Below are 12,371 nucleotides of genomic sequence, written 5' to 3'. Positions count from 1 at the left end.
ATGGCATTCTTCAGGACTAAAACCCCGGCGGTATGGACACTCTAATAGTCCACCCTGACCTGGGGGCGTGAAAGTGAAAAGGAAAAGTGAAAAAAGTGCTTTAAAAATGGGAGAGCAATTTGCTCAATCCAAAAAGCCCCAAAATTAGGGGTGTATCAGCACCTGTAGGAAAAGATATACAAACAAACACATAAAGACATACATACAGTTAGTATATGCCAGCGTAGACTTATCGTAGTGCTCCTAAGATGGTGGCAAACCTTTGTGTGCACACAATAATAGATAACTTTAGCACCATCCAAGTAGCCCTTAGGGAATAATCGTATTTGCTAGGAGGTGAAGTGCTAGAAGTGGTTTAAAAACTACTATTGTAGTGAAGGAGATAAAAACGCGATGTGAACTCTCCATGAGAAGGGATCAATTTGACCAAATGGTCAGTGACCCCCACAAGATGGTGAAATATGGAGAACATCTCACTTTAAAAATGGGCGCTACTTGCACCATGGGTCTCGGGAGGGGGGTTGGAGCGCGATTGGCACATCCTAAGAAAAAGTACAGAGTCGAAATGTCAGCATAACCCATACAACACACAGGCACTTAGCTTTGTTAGTCGTGGCGATCGTTCCGCTGTGGATGTAAAACTCACGCCCTCAGCGCTCACAGCCCGCTTTTAAACCTGCTGCAACCCTCTAGACCGGACCCCGAAGATGAGAAGCGGGGCCGGTGAATGAGTATAAGAGCGCTTTGTTTACGCGCTCGATTCCGGGTTTGGGCGTGCCTCGCTGTTCTCGCGATGGGCGTGTCTAAGTGAAAGCGAGGCTTGGGGCGCACACGCCCACTAAGGAGGATGCGTGTTACTATTCGGATCGAGGCTTGAATCAAGGAGCCTATCCTTACGCTGAGCCTCAGGGGGGTGTGTGTGCTCGCTAATGGTTGTCATGGCGACCAAGAGAAAACATTGTCTCTCGGAAAAGCGAGCGAGGGATTAGTTATTTCGGTTGGCAGGATTTAATTTGCAATCAGGAACTTGGAACTATTATAAACCAATGGGTTTAAAAATAGGGAAGGACAGTATGAGAGCATATAATTGGCTAAGAAAGAATTATGATTTTGTGCACATTGATTGAACTGTGGACTGGGATGTTGAAGCACACAGAGTTTTTTGAAAATTAAATAGACTATTGTATGTTTTTCAACAGATCAGTTCTGTGTGGTATATGACAGCCAGCTGGAGTTAAAGAGTTCATGTTAGGACTGTGTTCCAGGGGATATCGTCGTTGAGCCCATTAACATTTGTCCCCAGACGGTAAACCCAACGTTGTTCCTTTTCGAACAGTCTGTTTTGTATATTCCTTGCACCATCAATTGCTTCAATGACAGTCCACGTCATGTCATTGGTGGTATGATTCTTTTCAAGGAAATGGCGGCTTAGCTTGGTGGTTACTTTCTTGCACCTTATGTTACTTCGGTGTTCGCAGATCCTTTGTTTCACTTTTCTAGTAGTCATGCCAACGTACCGAAGGTTACAGGAACATGTGATCAGATAGACCACATTGCATGAGTTGCAATTAGTGTGAACACGTTGTGTCCACACTTTACCTTCTTCCAATGTCAAGGTTTTTGTGGGTTGTGTTAAGTGACACACACTGCAGTCCGAGCAGGGATAGTGCCCGGTGATTTTAGGGAGTCCCCACGATGTTGTTACTGATGGTGTAATATTGAGTGGATTCTCTTTCGGGCGTGTGTGGACCAGCGTATCTTTTAGACTGCGTCCCTTTTTAAAGGAGAAAAGGGGTTTTTCCCAATCCTTTTTAAAGGTCTTTACAATGCTCCAGTGTTTATTTATACTCTTTTTCATGGTGTTGGAGAGGCTGCTGTATGTCGTAACACAGGTAAGTGGGATCTGATCTGAATTATTAGTTCTTTCTTCAAGGAGAGCTTCCCTTGGCTGATTTTTAGCTCTTTTAAATCCCTTGTTTAGTGTGGAGTTTGGATAGCCTCTGTTTTTCAATTTTTCGGTCAAATCAGCTGATTGAGTTTTGAAGTCTGTGGTTGTGCTGCAATTCCTCCGCAGCCTGAGAAATTGCCCGTAAGGTAGATTCTCTTTTAACGGGCGCGGGTGAAAGCTGTTAAATTGCAGTAGATTGTTTTTAGCAGTGGGTTTATTGTAGGTTTTTGTAGCCAGTGTCGTTCCGCTGATTGAAATAACCACATCTAAGAATACGATTTCTTTTCTGCTTGTGGTGTTAGTAAATCTTAGGTTAGGGTCTAAGGTATTGATCCATGTAAGGAAATCTTTTAAGTCATTATCACTACCATTCCAAATGAGTAGGATGTCGTCAATGTAGCGTTTCCACAAAAGCATTGACGAAGAAAAGTTAGCAGTTGGTGGTAGGATATGTTTAGCCTCAAAATCTGCCACATACAGCCCCGCCACGCTCGGCGCGAAGGTGCTGCCCATGGATGTCCCAGAGCATTGTAGGTACAGTTTGTTTTTAAATGAGAAAAAGTTTTCTTTTAGTGCTATGGTGGCACAGTCGATGATGAATTTTTTCGGGGTCCGGAATTCCCAGTCGGTTGAGTCTAGGGCCTTTTTAAGGACCTCGATTGTGTCATCCTGCGGAATGCTAGTATAGAGGCTTTCCACGTCTAGTGTTACAAGGGTAATAGAGTTTTCAGGAAAGTTTATTTCCGTCAGAAGTCGTAGCAGGCTCTTGGTGTCCTTCAGGTAAGTCGGTGTAGACTGGACTAATGGTTTTAGAAAATAATCACAAAATTGTGATAGCGGTTCCAGAAGTGACCCTATGCCAGAGACGATTGGGCGTCCAGGTGGAGGGAGTTTGTTTTTATGCATTTTCGGCAGAGTATAGAAGTAGGGTATTGTACTACTTGTTTTTAATCAAAAATGCAGCTTCATTCTTGGAAATCTGGTCTTGGTCCTCTGCTTGTTTCACCATAGAGCTAATTCTTTTAGCAAGATCTGGAGTTGGATCCACTGCCAGTGGCGTGTAATTTCTGATGTCACTGAGTAGATTTTTGCAGGTGGTCTCATACGTAGTTGTGTCTTGGATGACGATCCCTCCACCCTTGTCCGCGGGTTTTATGGTTATGGAAAACCATAAAACCCTTGACATTGGAAGAAGGTAAAGTGTGGACACAACGTGTTCACACTAATTGCAACTCATGCAATGTGGTCTATCTGATCACATGTTCCTGTAACCTTCGGTACGTTGGCATGACTACTAGAAAAGTGAAACAAAGGATCTGCGAACACCGAAGTAACATAAGGTGCAAGAAAGTAACCACCAAGCTAAGCCGCCATTTCCTTGAAAAGAATCATACCACCAATGACATGACGTGGACTGTCATTGAAGCAATTGATGGTGCAAGGAATATACAAAACAGACTGTTCGAAAAGGAACAACGTTGGGTTTACCGTCTGGGGACAAATGTTAATGGGCTCAACGACGATATCCCCTGGAACACAGTCCTAACATGAACTCTTTAACTCCAGCTGGCTGTCATATACCACACAGAACTGATCTGTTGAAAAACATACAATAGTCTATTTAATTTTCAAAAAACTCTGTGTGCTTCAACATCCCAGTCCACAGTTCAATCAATGTGCACAAAATCATAATTCTTTCTTAGCCAATTATATGCTCTCATACTGTCCTTCCCTATTTTTAAACCCATTGGTTTATAATAGTTCCAAGTTCCTGATTGCAAATTAAATCCTGCCAACCGAAATAACTAATCCCTCGCTCGCTTTTCCGAGAGACAATGTTTTCTCTTGGTCGCCATGACAACCATTAGCGAGCACACACACCCCCCTGAGGCTCAGCGTAAGGATAGGCTCCTTGATTCAAGCCTCGATCCGAATAGTAACACGCATCCTCCTTAGTGGGCGTGTGCGCCCCAAGCCTCGCTTTCACTTAGACACGCCCATCGCGAGAACAGCGAGGCACGCCCAAACCCGGAATCGAGCGCGTAAACAAAGCGCTCTTATACTCATTCACCGGCCCCGCTTCTCATCTTCGGGGTCCGGTCTAGAGGGTTGCAGCAGGTTTAAAAGCGGGCTGTGAGCGCTGAGGGCGTGAGTTTTACATCCACAGCGGAACGATCGCCACGACTAACAAAGCTAAGTGCCTGTGTGTTGTATGGGTTATGCTGACATTTCGACTCTGTACTTTTTCTTAGGATGTGCCAATCGCGCTCCAACCCCCCTCCCGAGACCCATGGTGCAAGTAGCGCCCATTTTTAAAGTGAGATGTTCTCCATATTTCACCATCTTGTGGGGGTCACTGACCATTTGGTCAAATTGATCCCTTCTCATGGAGAGTTCACATCGCGTTTTTATCTCCTTCACTACAATAGTAGTTTTTAAACCACTTCTAGCACTTCACCTCCTAGCAAATACGATTATTCCCTAAGGGCTACTTGGATGGTGCTAAAGTTATCTATTATTGTGTGCACACAAAGGTTTGCCACCATCTTAGGAGCACTACGATAAGTCTACGCTGGCATATACTAACTGTATGTATGTCTTTATGTGTTTGTTTGTATATCTTTTCCTACAGGTGCTGATACACCCCTAATTTTGGGGCTTTTTGGATTGAGCAAATTGCTCTCCCATTTTTAAAGCACTTTTTTCACTTTTCCTTTTCACTTTCACGCCCCCAGGTCAGGGTGGACTATTAGAGTGTCCATACCGCCGGGGTTTTAGTCCTGAAGAATGCCATGGTGAATATATACCACATTAAAGGCAGAAACATGTTGACTGATTTTAATTAATTTGTGGTATTTAGCTGAATTTAAACTAGATCCTAATAACCTTGGCTATTAAATTCAGACACATATACCACTTACACGTGTCTTAGGGATCACTTATTAAAGTTTTTTTGATACCCTGTTAGTCACTTTTAATTTGAGAACCTTCACAACACTTCCTCCCCACACAACCTGCTCCGCAGTCTTTCTGGCGTCGCAGCACACCGAAGAGACACTCGGTCTCTTCGGTGGGGCCCGATGATGAAGCATGACACTGACTAGGTCGGTGTGTGAGGGCTTTCCTACTCAAATAGAGTGACTGTGATCCCACTCAACTAGAGTGACTGTGATCAATAATATTTCGCTTATCTCTTTGCTCTACGTTTCTGGTAGCCGTCGGCTTGACCAGTTCAGACCTCTCTCTTATTTTGTTGTTTGACATATAACCGGGGACTAAGAGAGTGTCTTTGGAATCTCCCTACCTCTCTCTTTGTTGTTACATATCATAGCAGCGCACAGCTGTGAGAGCTTTCTTTTACTGTGAACAAGACAACAAGAACTTCCTTTGTTGCTTGTTCTTTTAACCTACATCTCACTATGGCGAACCTGGGTTTGACATACTCTGAGGCAGAAATCGAGGAGTTGATGTCAGATGCCGCAGTCTTTGCGGACCCCCACATATCACAGACGATAGCCAACACTGCTGAATGGGACAGCTTGTCAGAAAAAAAGAAAGAGCACATTCGTACCGTCCTTCATGGTACAATCATGAAAGGCTATTTAACAACCAACACAGCACCGAAAGGACTTTTGGTGACTAATGCCCCACGCATCTTTCTGAATGATGCTGCCTTCAGGAAGGACTGGGCCGCAATCGCATGGCACTGCACACGCGATTGGATGGTCCTGATAATCAAAACAGCTTTAAGACTCTCGGAATCCATCATGATAGAAATCAGGGAAACCGAGACTCACTTTAAAGCCACTATCACCGGCTATAAAAAACGACTAGACGAACTTAACAAGGAGATGAGTGAATACAAAGACAACCTAATGCAATCAAAGGTGACAAAACTTCAAAAAGACCAAAAGAAATTTGAGTTTGAGAAAGTATATCCCTACTCTGCGGCCTCATTCACTCCACCAGCACGTAATGCCAGCAACCCAGACTATTCAGATGATGACTCATCGAATAGCAGCGGCTCTAGCAACAACTCCTTCAAACAAACTAAAAGAAGGGGTAATCGTGGTAATAGAACGAACAGAAGTGGACATGGAAACCAAGGCAATCACCAACATTGGTACCCCCCACAAATGGGGATGGGTACCCATCCATATGCTTTCCAACAGCCACCTTTCCCCTTTATGGGTTGGAACCCAGGCTTCATGCCCCCGGCCAACTACCAACAACAGTATAGACAGCCTTTTTTAGAGAGCGGCCGGAGAGGCCGAGGCAAGAGGAGAGGGAACACCAGAGTAACCTGGCAGGAAGAAGACCCAGTAGCGAACCATACCCGGAGCAACCAGCAGCCGGGCCCGAGCGGAGTCTAAGTCTAGTGACAAACCTATCCACTAGAGTACTTACTCCTGTGGAGATCAAAGTTCTGGAGAAGGGGCTGGGATTTGTCCCCACAGCCAAACCCGATAAATTCAAAATGCACTGCGAATTAGCAGGGTTCTTTCGCAAATTGAAACTGAAGGCTTTTTTTGATGGAAAAATAGACCCACTAGAATCAGTCAGGAAAGGTGACACAGGCTTAAGACCTAACTCCACCTTCATTCCACCCTCACACACAATACCGGCAGCCATAACTGCTTTTGAGCAAGCGGTATTTAAGGACTTAGAACAATGCCAGAACCCGAAAACATTCGGGAATTTCAGCACTGCTGAATTTGAGGCATTGCAACAATTAAAAAACGACACCTCCATAACCATAAAACCCGCGGACAAGGGTGGAGGGATCGTCATCCAAGACACAACTACGTATGAGACCACCTGCAAAAATCTACTCAGTGACATCAGAAATTACACGCCACTGGCAGTGGATCCAACTCCAGATCTTGCTAAAAGAATTAGCTCTATGGTGAAACAAGCAGAGGACCAAGACCAGATTTCCAAGAATGAAGCTGCATTTTTGATTAAAAACAAGTAGTACAATACCCTACTTCTATACTCTGCCGAAAATGCATAAAAACAAACTCCCTCCACCTGGACGCCCAATCGTCTCTGGCATAGGGTCACTTCTGGAACCGCTATCACAATTTTGTGATTATTTTCTAAAACCATTAGTCCAGTCTACACCGACTTACCTGAAGGACACCAAGAGCCTGCTACGACTTCTGACGGAAATAAACTTTCCTGAAAACTCTATTACCCTTGTAACACTAGACGTGGAAAGCCTCTATACTAGCATTCCGCAGGATGACACAATCGAGGTCCTTAAAAAGGCCCTAGACTCAACCGACTGGGAATTCCGGACCCCGAAAAAATTCATCATCGACTGTGCCACCATAGCACTAAAAGAAAACTTTTTCTCATTTAAAAACAAACTGTACCTACAATGCTCTGGGACATCCATGGGCAGCACCTTCGCGCCGAGCGTGGCGGGGCTGTATGTGGCAGATTTTGAGGCTAAACATATCCTACCACCAACTGCTAACTTTTCTTCGTCAATGCTTTTGTGGAAACGCTACATTGACGACATCCTACTCATTTGGAATGGTAGTGATAATGACTTAAAAGATTTCCTTACATGGATCAATACCTTAGACCCTAACCTAAGATTTACTAACACCACAAGCAGAAAAGAAATCGTATTCTTAGATGTGGTTATTTCAATCAGCGGAACGACACTGGCTACAAAAACCTACAATAAACCCACTGCTAAAAACAATCTACTGCAATTTAACAGCTTTCACCCGCGCCCGTTAAAAGAGAATCTACCTTACGGGCAATTTCTCAGGCTGCGGAGGAATTGCAGCACAACCACAGACTTCAAAACTCAATCAGCTGATTTGACCGAAAAATTGAAAAACAGAGGCTATCCAAACTCCACACTAAACAAGGGATTTAAAAGAGCTAAAAATCAGCCAAGGGAAGCTCTCCTTGAAGAAAGAACTAATAATTCAGATCAGATCCCACTTACCTGTGTTACGACATACAGCAGCCTCTCCAACACCATGAAAAAGAGTATAAATAAACACTGGAGCATTGTAAAGACCTTTAAAAAGGATTGGGAAAAACCCCTTTTCTCCTTTAAAAAGGGACGCAGTCTAAAAGATACGCTGGTCCACACACGCCCGAAAGAGAATCCACTCAATATTACACCATCAGTAACAACATCGTGGGGACTCCCTAAAATCACCGGGCACTATCCCTGCTCGGACTGCAGTGTGTGTCACTTAACACAACCCACAAAAACCTTGACATTGGAAGAAGGTAAAGTGTGGACACAACGTGTTCACACTAATTGCAACTCATGCAATGTGGTCTATCTGATCACATGTTCCTGTAACCTTCGGTACGTTGGCATGACTACTAGAAAAGTGAAACAAAGGATCTGCGAACACCGAAGTAACATAAGGTGCAAGAAAGTAACCACCAAGCTAAGCCGCCATTTCCTTGAAAAGAATCATACCACCAATGACATGACGTGGACTGTCATTGAAGCAATTGATGGTGCAAGGAATATACAAAACAGACTGTTCGAAAAGGAACAACGTTGGGTTTACCGTCTGGGGACAAATGTTAATGGGCTCAACGACGATATCCCCTGGAACACAGTCCTAACATGAACTCTTTAACTCCAGCTGGCTGTCATATACCACACAGAACTGATCTGTTGAAAAACATACAATAGTCTATTTAATTTTCAAAAAACTCTGTGTGCTTCAACATCCCAGTCCACAGTTCAATCAATGTGCACAAAATCATAATTCTTTCTTAGCCAATTATATGCTCTCATACTGTCCTTCCCTATTTTTAAACCCATTGGTTTATAATAGTTCCAAGTTCCTGATTGCAAATTAAATCCTGCCAACCGAAATAACTAATCCCTCGCTCGCTTTTCCGAGAGACAATGTTTTCTCTTGGTCGCCATGACAACCATTAGCGAGCACACACACCCCCCTGAGGCTCAGCGTAAGGATAGGCTCCTTGATTCAAGCCTCGATCCGAATAGTAACACGCATCCTCCTTAGTGGGCGTGTGCGCCCCAAGCCTCGCTTTCACTTAGACACGCCCATCGCGAGAACAGCGAGGCACGCCCAAACCCGGAATCGAGCGCGTAAACAAAGCGCTCTTATACTCATTCACCGGCCCCGCTTCTCATCTTCGGGGTCCGGTCTAGAGGGTTGCAGCAGGTTTAAAAGCGGGCTGTGAGCGCTGAGGGCGTGAGTTTTACATCCACAGCGGAACGATCGCCACGACTAACAAAGCTAAGTGCCTGTGTGTTGTATGGGTTATGCTGACATTTCGACTCTGTACTTTTTCTTAGGATGTGCCAATCGCGCTCCAACCCCCCTCCCGAGACCCATGGTGCAAGTAGCGCCCATTTTTAAAGTGAGATGTTCTCCATATTTCACCATCTTGTGGGGGTCACTGACCATTTGGTCAAATTGATCCCTTCTCATGGAGAGTTCACATCGCGTTTTTATCTCCTTCACTACAATAGTAGTTTTTAAACCACTTCTAGCACTTCACCTCCTAGCAAATACGATTATTCCCTAAGGGCTACTTGGATGGTGCTAAAGTTATCTATTATTGTGTGCACACAAAGGTTTGCCACCATCTTAGGAGCACTACGATAAGTCTACGCTGGCATATACTAACTGTATGTATGTCTTTATGTGTTTGTTTGTATATCTTTTCCTACAGGTGCTGATACACCCCTAATTTTGGGGCTTTTTGGATTGAGCAAATTGCTCTCCCATTTTTAAAGCACTTTTTTCACTTTTCCTTTTCACTTTCACGCCCCCAGGTCAGGGTGGACTATTAGAGTGTCCATACCGCCGGGGTTTTAGTCCTGAAGAATGCCATGGTGAATATATACCACATTAAAGGCAGAAACATGTTGACTGATTTTAATTAATTTGTGGTATTTAGCTGAATTTAAACTAGATCCTAATAACCTTGGCTATTAAATTCAGACACATATACCACTTACACGTGTCTTAGGGATCACTTATTAAAGTTTTTTTGATACCCTGTTAGTCACTTTTAATTTGAGAACCTTCACAACACTTCCTCCCCACACAACCTGCTCCGCAGTCTTTCTGGCGTCGCAGCACACCGAAGAGACACTCGGTCTCTTCGGTGGGGCCCGATGATGAAGCATGACACTGACTAGGTCGGTGTGTGAGGGCTTTCCTACTCAAATAGAGTGACTGTGATCCCACTCAACTAGAGTGACTGTGATCAATAATATTTCGCTTATCTCTTTGCTCTACGTTTCTGGTAGCCGTCGGCTTGACCAGTTCAGACCTCTCTCTTATTTTGTTGTTTGACATATAACCGGGGACTAAGAGAGTGTCTTTGGAATCTCCCTACCTCTCTCTTTGTTGTTACATACTTTTTTCAGCATTCATTTCTAAAGCCACATTGCTGAAATAGCATTGACATTTCCAATCATAAACGTAAGGTAGGTTATAATCTGATCTTGTAGATTTAATTCAAGAATGCCAGGTTCGGGTTTGGACTGTAGTGACAGATCTGTAAGTTGAAAAGTCACCTCTGGGACTGGCCTTGAAAATGAGTAGTTACACAGCTGCCCAGTTAACGTCCTTCAACTATCTGTATATTAAATAGAATTTAGATTTATCCTTAAATTGTTTTTTAAGACAATGTTTACATAATTTGAGAGTTGCAACATTGGACTGGTTTTTGAGCTGATACTGGTCTGGGGTGGTCTAGAATTGGACTTATACTTGAACTGCTTTGGGTTTGGAACAGATCTCAAAATCTGGCAACACTGCCTATAAATCTTGTCCCTATCTCGTCACATTGGAATTTTCCAAGGGTGTCAAGTCAAGTCAAGTCAAGTCAAGATTTGTATAGCGCACTACTCACCCAGAGGGTCTCAAGGCGCTTGAGGGGGGGTTGGTGTTCGCTACTTATCAAATAGCCAGGTTTTTAGTTGTTTTCTGAAGGAGAGGTGGTTCTGTATAAGGCGGAGGTGGGTGGGGAGAGAGTTCCAGGTCTTGGCCGCTAAGTAGGAGAAAGATCTTCCTCCCATGGTAGCTCTTTGGATGCACGGAATCGCGGCGAGGGCTTGATTGGACGATCGGAGTTGGCGGGTGGGGGTGTAGAAGGTAAGGCGCGTGTTGAGGTATTTGGGTCCTAGGTCGTAGAGAGCTTTGTGTGCCTGGGTGAGGAGACGTAATGTTATTCTCTTGTTTACGGGGAGCCAGTGGAGGTCTCTAAGGTGATCGGATATGTGATTGTGGCGGGGTATGTCTAGGATAAGTCGGGCGGAGGCATACTGAATGCGTTGGAGTTTTTTCTGTAATTTGGCTGTGGTTCCGGCGTAGAGGGTGTTTCCGTAGTCCAGTCGGCTTGTGACGAGTGCTTGGGTGACTGTCTTTCTTGTTTTGGTGGGGATCCAGCGGAAGATCTTTCTGAGCATACGTAATATGTTAAAGCATGATGATGAGACGGCATTGACTTGTCTGGTCATTGAGAGGGAGGAGTCTAGGATGAATCCCAGGTTGCGAGCATGGTCCATTGGTTTGGGTGCGCTGCCCAGTGCCGGTGGCCACTACGAGTCGTCCCATGCGGAGGGGGATGATCCTAGGATGAGGACTTCCGTCTTGTCAGAATTCAGTTTTAAGCGGCTGTTCTTCATCCATTCGGCTACGTCTTTCATCCCTTCGTGTAGGTTGGTTTTGGCAGTGTTTGGGTCTTTGGTGAGAGAGAGGATCAGCTGTGTGTCGTCAGCGTAGGAGATGATGTTGAGGTTGTGCTGGCGTGCGATGGGTGCGAGGGAGCTCATGTAGACGTTGAAGAGGGTGGGGCTGAGCGAAGATCCTTGTGGAACGCCGCATATGACTTCGGAGGCCTCTGATCTGAAAAGGGGAGGCGGACTCTCTGGGTTCTTCCGGCGAGGAACGAGATGATCCAATCCAATGCTTTTCCTTGTATCCCGGCGTTGCTGAGGCGTTGTACTAGGGTGCTATGACAGACCATGTCAAAAGCTGCGGATAGGTCCGGGAGGATGAGGGCAGCTGTTTCCCCGTTGTCTAATAGTGTTTGGATGTCGTCTGTGGCTGCTATGAGGGCGGTCTCGGTGCTGTGTTTGGCTCAGAATCCGTACTGTGAGGGGTCAAGGGAGCCGTTGGACTTGAGGAAGGCGGCGAGCTGACTGTTGACGGCCTTCTCTATGACTTTGGCAGGGAAAGGGAGGAGCGAGATGGGGCGGTAGTTCTTATGTGCGGTGGGGTCTGCTGTAGGTTTCTTCAGGAGGGCACTAAGTTCGGCATGTTTCCAGCTTTCCGGGAAGGTAGCGGTGTTGAGGGAGCAGTTGATGATATCTCAGAGATGGGGTGCTATGATGGAGTCGGCCTTGTTGAAGATGTGGTGGGGGAATGGGTCGGTTGGTGATCCG

The sequence above is a fragment of the Lissotriton vulgaris genome, chromosome 12, assembly GCF_964263255.1.
Source record: "Lissotriton vulgaris chromosome 12, aLisVul1.2, whole genome shotgun sequence".
In the NCBI taxonomy this organism is placed as follows: domain Eukaryota; kingdom Metazoa; phylum Chordata; class Amphibia; order Caudata; family Salamandridae; genus Lissotriton; species Lissotriton vulgaris.
Note: the sequence above shows the minus strand (reverse complement) of the source record.